Source organism: Triticum urartu, unplaced genomic scaffold (assembly GCF_056163025.1).
Source record: "Triticum urartu cultivar PI428250 unplaced genomic scaffold, HENAU_Tu73 scaffold2, whole genome shotgun sequence".
Classification (NCBI taxonomy): Eukaryota; Viridiplantae; Streptophyta; class Magnoliopsida; order Poales; family Poaceae; genus Triticum; species Triticum urartu.
This window is the reverse complement of record NW_028260368.1, coordinates 13,582,486-13,601,503: the sequence shown is the minus strand read 5'-3', so window position 1 is coordinate 13,601,503 and position 19,018 is coordinate 13,582,486. Positions and strand designations below refer to the sequence as shown.

Genomic DNA, 19,018 nt, shown 5'->3' with positions numbered 1-19,018 from the left:
TAGAATGATACAAAGCAAGGCTGCAGGGTTTAGGTCAAAAATAAACATTAGGTAAGGTAGGTATCCAATAAATATTTATCTATCGATAATTTTATGGTATATTCGGGCGTCCTTTGCTTAAAAAAAAAAAAAAGAGTAACAAAAGGAATAAAAAATCTTCCTATTCCCGCTTCTTCTATTCAGGACATCATTCCCGTACTCTTTCTTTTTTAAGGAAAAAAGGGCTATAGTATCTCGTATTTTTAATGCTCTCTAATTCTACCAGAATTCCTATAAGAATTTGTTAGGAGTAAATTCCTTGAACTGATTGATCCATGGCCTTAGGGCGGAATCCCTTTTTGACTCTGTACCCTTGATTCCACTATGATTATTGATCAATAGTAGAATAATCCCTTCATAGAAATAGGAGACATAATTTAGATGGATATAGTAAGTCTCGCTTGGGCTGCTTTAATGGTAGTCTTTACATTTTCTCTTTCACTAGTAGTATGGGGAAGGAGTGGACTCTAGGGATACTACTAATTGATTAAGTAATCAAATTGTTGTATCAATTCTTTTCTTTAATGGATCATTTTGCATTAATCATTTTGTCAAACGTTATTCTTTAATCTTTTTCTTTAGTTTTGTTTCACTCCTGTAAGAAACTCTTGTATTGTAAGTTGTAATGTAAGAAAGAGCCATTATACCAATTCAGAATTTCTACTAGAAATGACGAATGGTTAAAAAAAGTTCTATACATAAGAAAATTAGACTTTCTTCCACGGAACTATTCACGGCATATCACACATTTTCCATTTCCTTTTACTTTTTACTATAGTCTATTCTTCATATTATTTTTCTTTCCTTCCATGGATTCTTTGGTCAAGAATTGTCTTAGATTTTTTTATTTTGACCTGATTGAAATTAAGTGGATGCAATGAAAAAAGAAATTGAATTAGACTACTTAACTATTTCAATCTACTAATCTATTCTATGTAGATTCAAAGATAATATAATAGAAAGAATCTAAAGTGTCGTAGAAAAAACTATATGTAGTTCTTTCTACCACACTTTAAGATTCCAACCAGATCCTTTCATTTAAGACTTGGATTTTTTTTATTTAATCCCTTTTTAATTTCTTCAATGATTAATTGGAATTCCAATTAATTATTTTGGCTGACTGTTTTTACATAAATAATAAGTAAAAAAGAAGTAGGAACTAGAATGAACAGTGCAGTAGCAATAAATGCGAGAATATTGACTTCCATAACCTCTTTATTTTTTATTTTCACAATAACTCGGGATGTAATCCCATGGAGAGGAAAAAGGGGTATCTTGTAAATTCAAGGGTAGGGCTTGCATTCTGATAATACTGAATCAATTCAATATTATGAATATCGGATCTATCAAATCAATTCATGGATGAGAGTTATATTTCACGGATGAGAGTTATATAGTATAACATAGGAAGATCCTCTATCCACACTAAGACCAAAATGGGTTTTTTGATTGGATTAGGAATTCCCTCTTTTTTAATCCTTTTCTACTTTTTCTTTTCTATATCTCTAACCCACGAGCTTTCTTAATCTTATACTTTCTTAATCTTATACAATTTCCCTTCCTTTTTCTTATAGTTATACATACAATTATGTATGTATTATATGACCAACTTTCACTTTCTATGGGTCACATAGACATCCAAATAAGCAGTAGAAGTGAGATGGGGAAAAGAGGTCTGAAATAAAAAGGGAATACGATTTATGTATGGATTCCGGTAAAATACCGGTACTCTATTCCATAAGAGTGGAATAGGAAATTAAGATGAGGATGGTATCATCATAAAGAAAGATAGAGTAATATAATATCCTAAATTCTACTAATCCACATATCGTATGTGTGTCTTTCTTTATCGATTGGGAGTAGTGAAAAAAAAATTCCTATATGCCCTCCCTCCCTCTTTAATGAGAGATGCAAAATAAAAAAGTGAAGTAAGGGTGCCCTGTGGGTATTTGATCTTGCTCCCTGCCCCTTTTTTTCATGGAAAAAGGAAATATCAATTTCTCCATTCATTGAACCCTAGTTCGGGACTGACGGGGCTCGAACCCGCAGCTTCCGCCTTGACAGGGCGGTGCTCTGACCAATTGAACTACAATCCCCGCGGGGTGTATGGCATACCCATTCTTAAATAGAACCATAAGAAGATTCGATTCGTCTTTCGTACTCTAAGAAATAGACGAATCATATACTACATACCCACATATTATATTATACGTGGGTATAGTGAGAGTGACATAACTAGTATGTCGTGATTTTTTATCACTAAAAATGGATAATAATCCAGCCTTCAATAAGAAAAACTCTTTTGTTTGTAAGAAAGGAATGAGAGAGATATGGATTAGAAAAAAAAATTTCCCTTTTTTCTTTATCTTTTATTTCTATAGATCAGACATTTTATTTTATGGAAGAAAAACAAAAGGATTTAGTTCATACTCACGAAGCCCTAGATTTTTGGTTTGGGCCGAGCTGGATTTGAACCAGCGTAGACATTGTCAACGAATTTACAGTCCGTCCCCATTAACCACTCGGGCATCGACCCAGGAAGAATTTATTCTAGGGTTTTTGCTAATCTATGATTAACCTCCTTTCATAATACTCCCTACCCCCAGGGGAAGTCGAATCCCCGCTGCCTCCTTGAAAGAGAGATGTCCTGAACCACTAGACGATAGGGGCATCACTAGACGATAGGGCCATATACAACCGCTCGTGATTATACTATAATCATAGTATGAGCAGTTTTTTGGAATTGTCAATATACTCGAAAAGTATAAATAGATCCAAAGCAAAGAGTTTTTCCAACTTTTCTGTTATGTTTTCATCTAGGATTTTTTTTAGTTGATCGTTATAGATTAATTCTCCGTGCTTCATTTAGTGTTCATACCAAAAATGCATCCATCCCGCACTAAGTCATAAAATTCTCTAAAAATATAGAGAAAGTTTCAAAAACAAAGAAAAAAAGTGAATCAATTTAGTAGAAAAGTACTCTATCAGATTCGAACCAACGACTTACGTCTTAGCACGAGATTACTCTACCACTAATTTAAAAAGCCCTTTATCGGATTTGAACCGATGACTTATGCCTTACCATGGCATTACTCTACCACTGAGTTAAAAGGGCTTTTTATTTAATTCAAAAATTAGCCACTTGGATTTCCCATTATGGGTCTACTGCATAATGTACATATTATATATATAATATATAGAGATAGAGAGAGAGACATTATGTAGAGATTGTATATGTATATATCGATATCTTGAGAGCTCAAAATAAAATTAATAAAAAAAAACATACCCTACATAACATATCCAACTCTTCTTGGTTCAGGGTTTTCCGTTTCCGAAGACTAGTAAAATAGGCGGATTCTGGAACCCCAAGGATTCAACGGTATATGGATATGGAAAATATAAGATTTCCGATCCTAGCGGGAAAAGGCGGGGAACAGATACCCAATAGGATATAGGATCCTTGGGAGGAACTTTTGGTAATGGCCTTGATCCTCTATGCTATTTTTTATGTGTTCTTAGTTCTATTGAACTTTTTGCATTCTTTTAAACAAGAATCTAATAAACTAGAATTGAGTCAGTGGAAAAAAGGAGAGAGAGGAAAGTGTTAAATGGAGAGAGTCGACTAATCAGAGACTTTTAGGATCTTCTTTACATCAGGTAAATCTGTCGGCCCTGTCCGTTTTTTTCTTTAAGTTACGACTCTTTGCTGCTTACTTCTATCAAGCCATAGGGAAAGTCTATGATGAATTTGGAAAACTCATCTCACTCTTACTCTATGGCTCGGACTTAATGGGGGAAGAAAACATCTTCCATAATTTCTTTTTTGTTCAATTCTGGACAAAAAAGAAAAGGAAAAAAGGAATTTATAGGGACAGTGTTACCCCCTATATCCCCTAGTTTATATTGTAGGAATAATAAAACAATTTAGCAGTCTGACACACTTACGTCCTTGCAAAGTAAATAATTATTATTGTAGTCGTAACCGTAGAATAGGATCCTAATCAAAATAAATACATTTGGTTCAGGCGCTATTAGCATGGTAAGAAAAGATTTTTTTTACAGACCAGAGGGGCTATCTAAATCCTAAAGTAAAGGCGAGCGATCGAAGTAGAAGTACCAACGGCTCAGTGTCATGAACCTTCTCCATCTGATTCAATAAGGGGGAATTAGCCTTCTTGTCAAATGGCTATCCTTGACAAAGGGTACCATTTATACCATAATCTACAATGTAGCGGGTATAGTTTAGTGGTAAAAGTGTGATTCGTTCTATTAATAACTGAATTTGAAATGATATACTTAAGGCATCCTTAAGTTTTTTATTTTTATATTCCGATGAAAACTTTAGTTCTTATAAAGGATTAAATCCTTTTCCTCTCAATAGCATATTGAGGAAGAATATACATTCTGGCGATTTGTATCCAAAGACTAATTTAAATTGCATCCAAAATAAAAATAGGATTATGAGTACAGAGTCGCGAAGCATAATTTTGCATTGGATTAAGTATTCCAATTTTGAAAATATGAGTAAAGGATCTATGGATGAAGATACAAAAAAGTTGATTTCCAATCGTAACTAAATCTTCTTAAAATAAGGAATAAGGAAGCCAAATAGCTAAAAAACGATAGTTTTGGTTTACTAGAACCATCCGCATATTGTTTCAGCTCGGTGGAAACCCAATTCTTTTCCTCAGGATCTCTTGAATGAAATTAGGGAACGAAGTAAGTAGATTAGATGAATTTAGATAGAATTTCTATCTCCTACTCTATAAGGATCATCTAGAAAGCGGAGAGCTTTGGTTCCATTCAAATAGAAAAGCTGACATAGATGTTAAGTGGTGAGAATATCCATAAAGGAGCCGAATGAAATCAAAATTTCATGTTCGGTTTTGAATTAGAGACGTTAAAAATAATCAACCAACGTCGACTATAACCCCTAGCCTTCCAAGCTAACGATGCGGGTTCGATTCCCGCTACCCGCTCCATTCTGTATAAAAGGAGTATTCTATTTGTCTAGACATGTTAGAGGCTTGTATTCAAGCCTTTTTTGTCCACCAGTTTCTGGTACTCCAGAGCGGAGTAGAGCAGTTTGGTAGCTCACGAGGCTCATAACCTTGAGGTCACGGGTTCGATTCCCGTCTCCGCACTTAGCAGTCTGTATAAAAGGACTATTCTATTTCTCTAGATATGTATGGTAGAGGGGCGTATCCAACCCTTTTTTATTCATTAGTTCCCGGCCCTAGAGGGCAAAATTGAGCAGTTTGCGAAGTCACTTGCCTTCAAAAAAAGAAGGCGCAAGGCCTCTCCCTACCCTGCAGAAAATAAAAATGAAACGAAAGGGACAGTCTACCTCTCCCTTCCCTTTAAAAAAAGTTTGCCCGTTGTTTGTCTCAGTTAATACCCAATTTTTGGAGCTCTGTTGGCGAGTTCTATTTCTGCCTCTGGAGCGCCCTCTTTTTTTGAGTGGGATGCAAAGGAAGGGTAAGATAGTAAGGGATACGGCACTAGACTAACACCTAATTAATACTTAATTTAATATAAGTAGTTAAACAGTTAACTAGACTAAACTTTTTATCATAGTACTTTGATAAATTAAGCGGGCGAGCGGCGGGAATCGAACCCGTATCTTCTCCTTGGCAAGGAGATATTTTACCATTGAACTACGCTCGCTACGGTATATATTTTATAGCGTATATCCGCCTGGGTCGACCTTCTATGTCTGGGTCGACCGTTTCATTTCATTTTCTATTATATTAGAGTTTTCCTTTTTTTATTATCTGTCAATGAATATTCTAATGGGAATGGAATTTCATAATACTGAAAGAGAAGAGCTAGCAATTCGGAACGCAAATTGCGTTTTAATACGTCTCACTATTCTAATTTTTTAGAAGAAATGGCCTTTATTATTTCTTTTTTATGGGGTTAATAAATATTAACCAAATTTCATTTAAGAAATGAGAGAATTCAGAATAGCTACGAGAAAGACTAGTCCAATCCATAATGATGTACCGGAAAATACAACATTTTTATTATTTGACCAACCATCAGGAGAAGCAAATACAAGGGGTACACTAATTACTAAGACTGAGGAAGTCGCAATTAATGCAAAAACAGCTAATTGGAAAGCAATAGTCATATTTCTAATCCTCCAAGCTACCATCAAATAAAGTTGACTACATATTTGATCCCTCACTTAAACCAAAATTGTAAAAAAATACAAGAAGTAGGAGGGGTTTAATCATGAATCCATTGATTCTTCTCTTTAATTCAAATTTATTACTTAAACCGCTTTTTTATTTGGATATGGGGGTGAGAAGAGATTATTTACTCTTTATTTCACAAGCGGGTATAGCGGATCCTGTATCCGTGTATACAGTATACAGAGATATATCGAAAAGGAACTTGTATCTGATATCTTTCTAGAGGCTAATAAATCTTTTTATTTTTTATATGGCTATGTTCTATTTGTAGGAGTAAAATAAGGATTAGGCTGTGGAGAGATGGCTGAGTGGTTGATAGCTCCGGTCTTGAAAACCGGTATAGTTCTAGGAACTATCGAGGGTTCGAATCCCTCTCTCTCCTTTTGCTTATTGAATACGTTTGTTTCTTTCATTTTTATTTATTTTTTTTTTCTGTCCCTTATCTTTCTTTCATAAAAAGGAATGAATGGCTCGGCTAGATGGAATAACCGAGCCAGAACAGAAAAAAAGTAGAACAGGTATAAATAAGAAAATCTTAGTTAAGAGGGTTCATGTAAAGAACAGGTTCCAAATCACGATCGATTCCCTTTTCAAAACCTGCTGCAGCAGCTCGGGCTCTTCCTGCATGCCATAAATGGCCCACAAAAAAGAAGAATCCTAGAACAAAATGAGAAGTTGATAACCAACTTCTAGGAGAGACATAATTAACTGCATTGATCTCGGTAGCTACGCCACCCACGGAATTTAAAGAGCCTAAAGGAGCGTGGGTCATATATTCTGCTGAGCGTCGTTCTTGCCAAGGTTGTATGTCTTTTTTCAACCTACTCAAGTCCAAACCGTTGGGGCCCCTTAGAGGTTCTAACCATGGAGCACGAAGGTCCCAAAAACGCATAGTTTCCCCTCCAAAGATAACCTCCCCAGTTGGGGAACGCATTAGATATTTACCTAAACCTGTGGGTCCTTGAGCGGATCCCACATTAGCTCCAAGACGCTGGTCTCTAACTAGAAAAGTAAATGCTTGAGCTTGAGAAGCTTCTGGCCCGGTGGGTCCATAAAACTCACTCGGATAAGCTGTATTATTGAACCATACAAAACAACAAGCGATAAAACCAAAGACAGATAAAGCAGCTAAACTATAAGACAAGTAAGCTTCTCCAGACCATACAAATGCACGGCGAGCCCATGCGAAGGGTTTGGTTAAAATATGCCAAATTCCGCCAAATACACAAATAAAACCCAACCATACATGCCCACCAATTATATCTTCTAAATCATCTACACTAACAATCCACCCTTCTCCACCAAAAGGAGATTTTAGTAAATAACCAAATATAACACTGGGACTAAGGGTCAAATTGGTAATTTTTCTTACATCTCCCCCCCCAGGGGCCCAGGTATCATATACACCGCCAAAATAAAGAGCCTTGAGTACTAGAAGAAAAGCACCTAGACCTAACAAAATTAAGTGAATACCCAAAATTGTAGTCATTTTATTTCTATCTTTCCAGACATAACCAAAGAATGGAAAAGATTCCTCAAGAGTCTCGGGTCCCAGAAGCGCGTGATAAATGCCACCGAAGCCTAAGACTGCGGAGGAAATTAGGTGAAGTACGCCAGATACAAAGTACGGAAAAGTATCTAGAACTTCCCCCCCTGGCCCTACTCCCCAACCTAGAGTAGCTAAGTGTGGAAGTAAAATCAACCCTTGTTCATACATGGGCTTTTCTGGTACGAAATGGGCCACTTCAAATAGGTTCATTGCTCCGGCCCAGAATACGATTAATCCGGCATGAGCTACATGAGCTCCAAGCAGTTTACCGGACAAATTGATAAGTCTGGCATTCCCAGCCCACCAAGCAAAGCCGGTGGTTTCTTGGTCACGACCAGCTAAAACGAAAGTTCCATTAAAGAGCGTTTCCACGTGGTAGAACCTCCTCAGGGAATATAAGATTTTCATGAGGCTGATCCTGAGCTGCCATCCACGCACGAATACCCTCGTTTAAAAGAATATTTTTGGTGTAGAAAGTCTCAAATTCAGGATCTTCCGCTGCACGGATTTCCTGGGAAACAAAGTCATAGGCACGTAAGTTCAGAGCCAAGCCAACTACGCCAATAGCACTCATCCATAAACCGGTGACGGGTACAAATAGCATAAAGAAATGTAACCAACGTTTATTGGAAAAAGCAACACCAAAGATTTGGGACCAAAAGCGGTTAGCAGTGACCATTGAATAAGTTTCTTCAGCTTGAGTTGGGTTAAAAGCACGGAAGGTATTTGCACCATCACCGTCCTCAAATAGAGTGTTTTCTACGGTCGCTCCATGAATAGCGCATAGCAGAGCCGCACCTAATACTCCGGCAACTCCCATCATATGAAATGGGTTCAACGTCCAATTATGAAATCCTTGGAAGAAAAGGATGAATCGAAATATCGCTGCTACGCCAAAACTCGGCGCAAAGAACCAACCAGATTGCCCCAGTGGATAAATAAGGAATACAGAAACAAAAACAGCAATTGGACCAGAGAATGAGATTGCATTATAAGGCCGCAATTGAACAGACCGAGCAAGTTCAAATTGGCGTAACATGAAACCTATTAGTGCAAAAGCCCCGTGGAGAGCTACAAAAGTCCATAGACCGCCTAATTGACACCAACGAGTAAAATCTCCTTGTGCTTCGGGCCCCCATAGTAGCAACAAAGAGTGTGCTAAACTATTGGCAGGGGTAGAAACTGCTGCGGTTAAGAAATTACAACCTTCCAAATAGGAACTAGCCAATCCATGGGTATACCAAGAAGTTACAAAAGTTGTCCCTGTAAACCAACCCCCTAAAGCGAAATAAGCACAAGGAAAGAGCAATAGGCCAGACCATCCTACAAAAACGAAACGGTCCCTTCGTAACCAGTCATCCATAGTATCAAATAGATCATTTTCTTCTTTAGGAATTCTACCAAGGGCTATAGTCATAGTGATCCTCCTATTCAATTACTTCAACCATTTCCGAGCACCTCATATCACTTTCCAAGGCATATGATAGTTTTATTATCTGTGGACGATTTCTTTCTCGTTCAATGCCCTTTTTCAATGGTCTCGAAGAGAGAAATTTCCCATTTTTATCTATGGAGTCACAGTCACAACCGAGGTCGTGGTAAATCCATGAATTTGATTCGATTTGTTTTTCTTATACTATTTATTTGTTTTTCTTATACTATAGAAATAGAAATAAATTGTTTTTCTTATACTATAGAAAGAAATAAACCTTTGAATTCAGCATTATTCCAAGACTCCTATTTCAAAGTCTATCTTTTAAGGGAAAAATGCAAATAAAAGTAACCCTTCTTTTCCCATTCCCTCTCTATTGCATGGGTGGAAGAACTAAAATAATAGAGGATTCTGAAAAAAAAAAATGGACCTTCGAAATCCAATTTTATGTGTAGCGCAAAGGAGTTGCGATTTCTTCTTATTCCTATAGAACATCTAGTAACAAGAATATGAAATCGTAAATAGCGAAAAATTCTTGTCTTGCGCGGTCTAAGTCTAAGGAAATAAAAAAAATTCGCTTATACAATTTCATCTACATCGAATTTATATATCAGAATAGCGGATAGAGGCATCATTAAAGGAGTCAGGTCTACTTACTTTATGCTTCTTTCCAATTTTATGGTGGATTTGATAAGAACCCTTTTTGCTTTCTTGATAAATAATCGACAAAAAAAGCGTTTTTTTTATATAACCTGCTTGTTTTATTATAATTATAACAAGTCCTATATGGAAATGCCCGCTAAAGAGAAAATCTATTTGATTGTCTCTCGGCCAATATCGATTTTTAGAAAGAAAAAACAAGAATTTTCTTCTTCTTTTTTATTAACATTAAGAAAAAAGAATATAATTAAAATGGAATTGGCAATATAATTTTTATAGACTTTTGAAAGAAAAAAAAGGGGTTTTTTGCAACCGTTATTTCTTATTTCTTGCCTATATCATATCACGGAAACCTTTCGCTTTGGAACGTGGAGAGATGGCTGAGTGGACTAAAGCGGCGGATTGCTAATCCGTTGTACAATTTTTTTGTACCGAGGGTTCGAATCCCTCTCTTTCCGCTCCCTTGGATCATTTGGGACTTTCGAATTGGAAAGAATTCTGACCCCCGGATTTTCTCATAGATAAATGTACGAAACAAATCCAATAAGAAAAAAAAAAACTGAATTTTTACTCCTCGCGTCCAGGATTCCGTCCTGGGTCATTAGATAAGAATCCAAAGATAAAGAGTGAAACAAAGAATATCACTACTGTATAAACAAAAAGTTTGAGAGTAAGCATTACATAATCTCCAAGATTTTTTTTTAAGGAATAGATTACCAGTTTTTCCTTACCACACGGATCCACTAGGATGGTTTTTTTTTATACCTAAAAATGCAAAAAAGAATTCTTGAAAAAAATTGCAAGAATTCTTTTATAATAAGCACTCTTATCAATAGCAAAAATAGGGTTAGGTGGTTAGGTATTGTGTAGGTACCTTTAGGTACCTGCTCAACCTAGGTGCAGGGGAGTAGAAAGGCTGATCCAAATTTATTGCTGTAGCTACCCATTCAATGTAGAAGAATTTAAATTTTAGAATCGAAGGTTCATAATATAAAAATATAAAACTTCTCGGCTTTTACCCATTTTAAAATTTTTTTGGAATGAACACATCATTCAATTTGGCATACAGAGTACTAAAGATTTCATCGAAAACTTACAGCAGCTTGCCAAACAAAGGCTAATAGAAAAAAGAATAGAGGTATAACAGGCATAATATCCACGATTGGATTGAAAATAGCATAAGCTTCGGGTAATTTGGCAAAGAAAAAACTAGTAGGATAAAGAACAGAATTAAAACAGATACAGGTTAAACTAAGTATATTAGGCATAACAAGCATTTCATTCTTGTAGAGTAAATAATTGGATTTTTCTTGAGTTATTTTTTTAAGGGAAAGAAGGAAAAGGCAGATTCAAAATCTTTTTTCTTCGGACTTTCCCAAACACAAAATACCTCCTTGTATTCGCACTCTCAAATGAGAGTGGAATAAATTCGACTTTCATATAATATCTTAATAGAATTCCATGTAATGATCAATGCATTTTTTTGATTCTATATTATCCGCATGTGTAGAATACTAGCAAGAGAATATCCCTCCTTTTTTATGTAATTGAAATGGTATTGACGAATAACAAATAAACATACTAGTGTTTATTAGTGTCGCATAAAACCCGAAATGGGGCGTGGCCAAGTGGTAAGGCAGCGGGTTTTGGTCCCGTTACTCGGAGGTTCGAATCCTTCCGTCCCAGATTGTTTCTGATGAAACAAACGGTGAAATCATATAGTATTCCGTACGAGACAAAAGTTTATTAAAGAGAATAATGATATCTTATTCTTTCTCAGAAAACATAATAAAGTCTTAAGTCCAGTCAAATTGACTATCTTTATTTTCATGAAAAAATGGGATCTATCAAGCACATTCAGGATATGCCTCTACTATAAAATCACTTAGTCATATTTTTTTCTTCCTTTTGGTATTCGAGTTGAAGAAGTACGAGAATTCTATAACTACCAAAAACTTTCAATCTTTTCATTGGAATAGTTTATTTAGTATTATAGTTAATTGTTTTTGGTACTGAAAAAATATATTACTACTAGAATTCTAATTCTAGTAATTAAATTAATTAAACTTTTTTGGAGGTTGATAGTTTATTTATTGAGGAAGAGTCAATCCTTCTTTTCTCACTTCAAGATTGATCATCTCGAGCCATCCGTTGAGGGTGGAAATTTAAGAATAAATAAGTTTTAAGCAAACTTGTTTAGTCGTCTTTTTCAAACTATGTTTCATTCATATGATAGAATTTTAATATGGGTTTAAATAAATTGGATCTTGGCGGAGGCTTCCCGGATAAATACTTACTTTCTTTTATCCATATTGCTCCATAGATAGCAAGTTTTAATTAGTATAAAAAAACTAAACCAATGACTATTCATGATTCCATCCATATTGGATCAATTCTCTATACCACTTTGCAATGAAAAGAGGAATGTTTGTTATGGTAAAACTTCGTTTAAAACGATGTGGTAGAAAGCAACGTGCGACTTGAAGGACATGATCGATTGTGGATTTTGCTATCCATCATTTTTCCATAGTAATGAAAATGCTCTTGGCTCGACATAGCCTGTTCTATTCGTTCCGAACCAAATTTGCGCTGGGTTTAAGTAACATAGTACACGATGGAGCTCGAGAGGACAGAATTTTTTTTATCAAGGGAAAGAATCTAGGGTTAGTGAAAACTAATAAATTAGGCCAACTTTGTCAGTCTATCCTTAATATAGAAATAAATCGAAAGGTTAAAATAAGAAGAAAGTCCAATAAAAGTATATCAGAATCAATCCCTCTTATTAGATTTCTATAGAAGAGATAAATGCTTTATCGAAGGAAATAAGAAAAAAGGGTATGTTGCTACTCTTTTGAAAGAAAAAAATAGGAATTCCCGAAGTAATGTCTAAACCCAAGGATTTCACAAATCAAAGATAAAGGATTCCAGAACAAGTAAACACAATTTTCAATTGTCTCAACAACAGAGTTGGATTAGAATAAGGAATAAAAGTCAATTCGTTCGAAATGAGACAAAGAAAAGAGTTTAAAGACGACTCAAAAATTTTGGAAGGATTTTGCCTTCGAAGTTTGTCAGGCAAAATTAGCCCACTTGAGTCATGAGTATAAATGAAATTTGTTTTTTCTGTAAGGAAATTAATGCACGTCATAGTCTAATTTCTATTATTATCGACAGAAATTCGAATCATTTTCTCGAGCCGTATGAGGAGAAAACCTCATATACGTTTCTAGGGGGGGGCGTTGTTTATCTACATCTATCCCAATAAGCTGTCTATCGAATCGTTGCAATTGATGTTCGATCTCGAAGAGAAGGAAGAGATCTTCAAAAAGTAGGTTTTTATGATCCGATAAAGAATCAAACTTGTTTAAATGTTCCAGCTATTCTCTATTTCCTTGAAAAGGGTGCTCAACCAACAAGAACTGTTTATGATATTTTAAGGAAGGCAGAATTCTTTAAAGAAAAAGAAAGAACTTTGAGTTAATTGAAGAACTAAATGAATCAAAAAATAGGATAGGAGAAGATTATTAGTATTCCTAGTTGTCTAATTATTTAGACACAATTTACCTCTTTTTTAATCCTATTTGGATTTATATTATATCGTGCCAATCCAACATAAGCCCCTATTTTATTTACTTTTTCTATCTAATTTGTTTTCTTACCATTGTATTTCCATTGACAAAGGTCTATTGAACAAATAGAATTTGTAGATAGATGGGTCTCTTTATCCTCACTCCATATTCAATTTTTCCGCCTACACTTCGCTCAAATGATAAGGGTGTTCCTCTTGCATGTATTCTCATACAATATAATATATATTTTTTATAATATATATTTTTTGTTAATAAAAATCGCTAAAAATAAGGAGAATTTGGCCATCGTGATTAGGGTCGCTCTTTTTTTAACTTTACTTTAGTGGAATTTCACCGGACCTGTTCGTTTTGGCATTTGAGTGTTTTTCATGGTCGATAAAAAAAATCTTTTGATGTCTTGCTAGTTCAATGTTTTGACAGAAGCGCGCGGTGTAATTCCATTGATTTTTGGATTTCGATCGTATCTAAGATCCTTTTTTTATCTGGGTTGCTAACTCAATGGTAGAGTACTCGGCTTTTAAGTGCGACTATGATCTTTTACACATTTGGATGAAACAACAAATTCGTCCAGACTCTTGGTAGAGTCTAGAAGACCACGACTGATCCTCAAAGGTAATGAATGGAAAAAATAGCATGTCGTAATAAAATCAATCTTTTTTGAATGGAATCCAAAATTACGATTTTCTGGGTCTAATGAATAAATGGATAGAGCCTGGCTCCAATTCTGGTAAAATAAAAAGCAACGAGCTGAACTTCCTAATTGGAATGATTCCCCGCTCTAATTAGACGTTAAAAATAGATTAGTGCCGGATGCGGGGAAAGGTTGGGTTTTCCTATGAGTGGACCCTTTATTTTTTCTTTTTTTTTTTAGAAATCCTAATTATTCTTGATTATGGATTGAATAAGGGATGTTATGGATTGAATGTGTAAAAGAAGCAGTATATTGATAAAGAGGCTGTATTCCAAAGTCAAAAGAGCGATTGGCCTGCAAAAATAAAAAACTTGTTCTGTTCTTTTTTTTTAATTAGAACAAACATAAACTAATTGGGTAGAAAAGGAGCAGAAAAAGATCTGTGGATTAGACTCCCTTTCTTTCCAGGGTTTGTATTAAAAATGCAACACCCTGTTCTGACCATATTGCACTATGTATCATCATTCGATAAACCGAGAAATGCTTCTTCTCTCTGATTCAAGTAGAAATACAAATGGAAAAATTCGAAGGGTATTCAGAAAAACATAAATCTCGTCAACAATACTTTGTCTACCCACTTCTCTTTCAGGAATATATTTATGCATTTGCCCACCATTATGGATTAAATGGTTCTGAACCTGTGGAAATAGTTGTTAGTTGTAATAACAAGAAATTTAGTTCACTACTTGTGAAACGTTTAATTATTCGAATGTATCAGCAGAATTTTTTGGATAACTCGGTTAATCATCCTAACCAAGATCGATTATTGGATTACAAAAATTATTTTTATTCTGAGTTTTATTCTCAGATTCTATCTGAAGGGTTTGCGATCGTTGTGGAAATCCCATTCTCGCTACGGGAATTTTTTTGTCTGAAAGAAAAAGAAATACCAAAGTTTCAGAATTTACGCTCTATTCATTCAATATTTCCCTTTTTAGAAGACAAATTTTTGCATTTGGATTATCTATCACATATAGAAATACCCTATCCTATCCATTTGGAAATCCTGGTTCAACTCCTTCAATACCGTATCCAAGATGTTCCATCTTTGCATTTATTGCGATTCTTTCTCAACTATTATTCGAATTGGAATAGTTTTATTACTTCAATGAAATCCATTTTTTTTTTTCAAAAAGAAAATAAAAGACTATTTCAATTCCTATATAACTCTTATGTATCAGAATATGAATTTTTTTTGTTGTTTCTTCGTAAACAATCTTCTTGCTTACCATTAGCATCTTCTGGAACTTTTCTGGAACGAATCCACTTTTCTAGGAAGATGGAACATTTTGGGATAATGTACCCTGGTTTTTCTCGGAAAACCCTATGGTTCTTTATGGATCCTCTTATGCATTATGTTCGATATCAAGGAAAGGCAATTCTTGCATCAAAAGGCACTTTTTTTTTGAAGAAGAAATGGAAATGCTACCTTATCAATTTCTGGCAATATTATTTCTGTTTTTGGACTCAGCCGCGAAGAATCCATATAAACCAATTAGCAAACTCTTGCTTCGATTTTATGGGGTACCTTTCAAGTGTACAAAAAAGTTCTTTGTTAGTAAGGAATCAAATGCTGGAGAATTCATTTCTAATAGATACTCGAATGAAAAAATTCGATACCATAGTCCCCGCTACTCTCCTCATAGGATACTTATCAAAAGCTCAATTTTGTACTGGATCGGGGCATCCTATTAGTAAACCCATTTGGACAGATTTATCAGATTGGGATATTCTTGATCGATTTGGTCGGATATGTAGAAATCTTTTTCATTATCATAGTGGATCTTCGAAAAAACGGACTTTGTATCGACTAAAGTATATACTTCGACTTTCATGTGCTAGAACTTTAGCTCGTAAACATAAAAGCACGGTACGAACTTTTATGCAACGATTGGGTTCGGCATTTTTAGAAGAATTTTTTATGGAAGAAGAGCAAGTTTTTTCTTTGATGTTCACCAAAACAACTCTTTTTTCTTTCTGTGGATCACACACTGAGCGTATTTGGTATTTGGATATTATACGTATCAATGACCTGGTCAACCCTCTTAATTAATCATTAGACGAAATTAAGAAACAGGAAAGGGTTGATAAATGATCAAGAAAAAACTTTTCTATTTTTCATTCTGAAATGTTCTTTTTATTATAATAAAGAGTAGGTGAATCAACTTACTAATTAAAAAAATTAGTAGAACTTCCTCTTTGGAATAGAAATTGGCTATTTCTACATAGGGAAAGTCGTGTGCAATGAAAAATGCAAGCACGATTTGGGGAGGGATTTTTCTCTATTGTAACAAGGAAGAATTATCTACTCCATCCGACTAGTTCCGGTTCGAGTCCCGGGCAACCCATATAGAAAAGACCCATCAAAGTTTTTCACTTTGACTCACTTCATTTACAAATACAAAATTATTGGTTTGGTTAATTTAGTTATATGGATAGCTAATCTTTGGGCTGACTTGGTTGACATTGGTATATAGTCTATGTTATACTGTTAAATAACAAGCCTTCTATTATCTATATTCTAGTTAATACGTGTGCTTGGGAGTCCTTGCAATTTGAATAAACCAAGATCTTACCATGACTGCAATTTTAGAGAGACGCGAAAGTACAAGCCTGTGGGGTCGCTTCTGCAACTGGATAACTAGCACTGAAAATCGTCTTTACATCGGATGGTTCGGTGTTTTGATGATCCCTACCTTATTGACCGCAACTTCTGTATTTATTATCGCCTTCATCGCTGCCCCTCCAGTAGATATTGATGGTATTCGTGAGCCTGTTTCTGGTTCTTTACTTTATGGAAACAATATTATCTCTGGTGCTATTATCCCTACTTCTGCGGCGATCGGATTGCACTTTTACCCAATTTGGGAAGCTGCATCTGTTGATGAGTGGTTATACAATGGTGGTCCTTATGAGCTAATTGTTCTACACTTCTTACTTGGTGTAGCTTGTTATATGGGTCGTGAGTGGGAACTTAGTTTCCGTCTGGGTATGCGTCCTTGGATTGCTGTTGCATATTCAGCTCCTGTTGCAGCTGCTACTGCTGTTTTCTTGATTTACCCTATTGGTCAAGGAAGCTTTTCTGATGGTATGCCTTTAGGAATCTCTGGTACTTTCAACTTTATGATTGTATTCCAGGCAGAGCACAACATCCTTATGCATCCATTCCACATGTTAGGTGTAGCTGGTGTATTCGGCGGTTCCCTATTCAGTGCTATGCATGGTTCCTTGGTAACCTCTAGTTTGATCAGGGAAACTACTGAAAATGAATCCGCTAATGAGGGTTACAAATTTGGTCAAGAGGAAGAAACTTATAATATTGTGGCTGCTCATGGTTATTTTGGCCGATTAATCTTCCAATATGCTAGTTTCAACAACTCTCGTTCTTTACACTTCTTCTTGGCTGCTTGGCCTGTAGTAGGAATCTGGTTCACTGCTTTAGGTATTAGTACTATGGCTTTCAACCTAAATGGTTTCAATTTCAACCAATCTGTAGTTGATAGTCAAGGTCGCGTTATTAATACTTGGGCTGATATCATCAACCGTGCTAACCTTGGTATGGAAGTAATGCACGAACGTAATGCTCACAACTTCCCTCTAGACTTAGCTGCTGTTGAAGTTCCATCTATTAATGGATAAGGTTTTTCTGCTAACATATAAGAATTTTTGAAGACAGAAATACCCAATATCTTGTTCTAGCAAGATATTGGGTATTTCTGTCTTTATTTTGAATCTTTTTTTCTTCTTAATCTTTCTATTCAGAATTCAGTTAACGACGAGATTTAGTATCCTTTCTTGCATTTTCATAACTCGTGAAATGCCGAGTAGGCACGAATTCCCCCAATTTGCGACCTACCATAGGATTTGTTATGTAAATAGGTATATGTTCCTTTCCATTATGAATCGCGATTGTATGGCCAACCATTGTGGGTAGAATGCTAGATGCCCGGGACCACGTTACTATTGTTTCTTTCTCCTCCTTCATATTGACCTTTTCTATCTTTGCCAATAAATGATGAGCTACAAAAGGATTCGTTTTTTTTCGTGTCACAGCTGATTACTCCTTTTTTCCTTTTTAAAGAGTGGCATTCTATGTCCAATATCTCGATCGAAGTACGGAGGTCAGAATAAATAGAATAATGATCAATGGAAAAAAGAAAAAAATCCTTTAGCTGGATAAGGGGCGGATGTAGCCAAGTGGATCAAGGCAGTGGATTGTGAATCCACCATGCGCGGGTTCAATTCCCGTCGTTCGCCCATCGCATTATTGCAAATTCCAAAAATGCAATTTTCCATATTCCTAGTTACGTATTTACTTACGGCGACGAAGAATAAAACTATCGCTATATTTTTTCCTTTTCCTAGTTCTTCTTCCAAGCGCAGGATAACCCCAAGGGGTTGTGGGTTTTTTTCTACCAATGGGAGCTTTCCCTTCACCGCCCCCATGGGGGTGGTCCACAGGGTTCATAACTACCCCTCTTACTACGGGGCGTTTACCTAGCCAACACTTAGATCCGGCTCTACCCAAACTTTTTTGGTTCACCCCAACATTACCCACTTGTCCGACTGTTGCTAAGCAGTTTTGGGATACTAAACGGACCTCCCCAGATGGTAATCTTAAAGTGGCCGATTTACCCTCTTTTGCAATGAGTTTCGCTACAGCACCTGCTGCTCTAGCTAATTGCCCACCCCTTCCACGTGTGATTTCTATGTTATGCATGGCCGTGCCTAAGGGCATATCGGTTGAAGTAGATTCTTCTTTTCTCTCAAAAAACCCCTTCCCAAACTGTACAAGCTTCTTCCAAAGCATACGGCTTTCTAGATGTATATGACGATCTCTAGACAGATGGATCTTAT

The 19,018-nt window shown here is 35.8% G+C and overlaps 6 non-coding genes across 6 annotated transcripts; 3 read left to right on the top strand and 3 right to left on the bottom strand.

Moving 5' to 3' along the window:
* Positions 1-2,493: 2,493 nt before the first annotated feature.
* On the bottom strand, positions 2,494-2,575 carry TRNAY-GUA (transfer RNA tyrosine (anticodon GUA)). The gene has a single exon. It is a non-coding gene; the product is annotated as a tRNA-Tyr (tRNA).
* Positions 2,576-3,082: 507 nt separating this feature from the next.
* TRNAT-GGU (transfer RNA threonine (anticodon GGU)) lies at positions 3,083-3,154 on the bottom strand. The gene has a single exon. It is a non-coding gene; the product is annotated as a tRNA-Thr (tRNA).
* A 1,958-nt stretch (positions 3,155-5,112) lies between these two features.
* On the top strand, positions 5,113-5,186 carry TRNAM-CAU (transfer RNA methionine (anticodon CAU)). The gene has a single exon. It is a non-coding gene; the product is annotated as a tRNA-Met (tRNA).
* Positions 5,187-5,638: 452 nt separating this feature from the next.
* On the bottom strand, positions 5,639-5,709 carry TRNAG-GCC (transfer RNA glycine (anticodon GCC)). The gene has a single exon. It is a non-coding gene; the product is annotated as a tRNA-Gly (tRNA).
* Positions 5,710-6,533: 824 nt separating this feature from the next.
* Positions 6,534-6,621, top strand: TRNAS-UGA (transfer RNA serine (anticodon UGA)). The gene has a single exon. It is a non-coding gene; the product is annotated as a tRNA-Ser (tRNA).
* Positions 6,622-10,250: 3,629 nt separating this feature from the next.
* On the top strand, positions 10,251-10,338 carry TRNAS-GCU (transfer RNA serine (anticodon GCU)). The gene has a single exon. It is a non-coding gene; the product is annotated as a tRNA-Ser (tRNA).
* Positions 10,339-19,018: the final 8,680 nt, after the last annotated feature.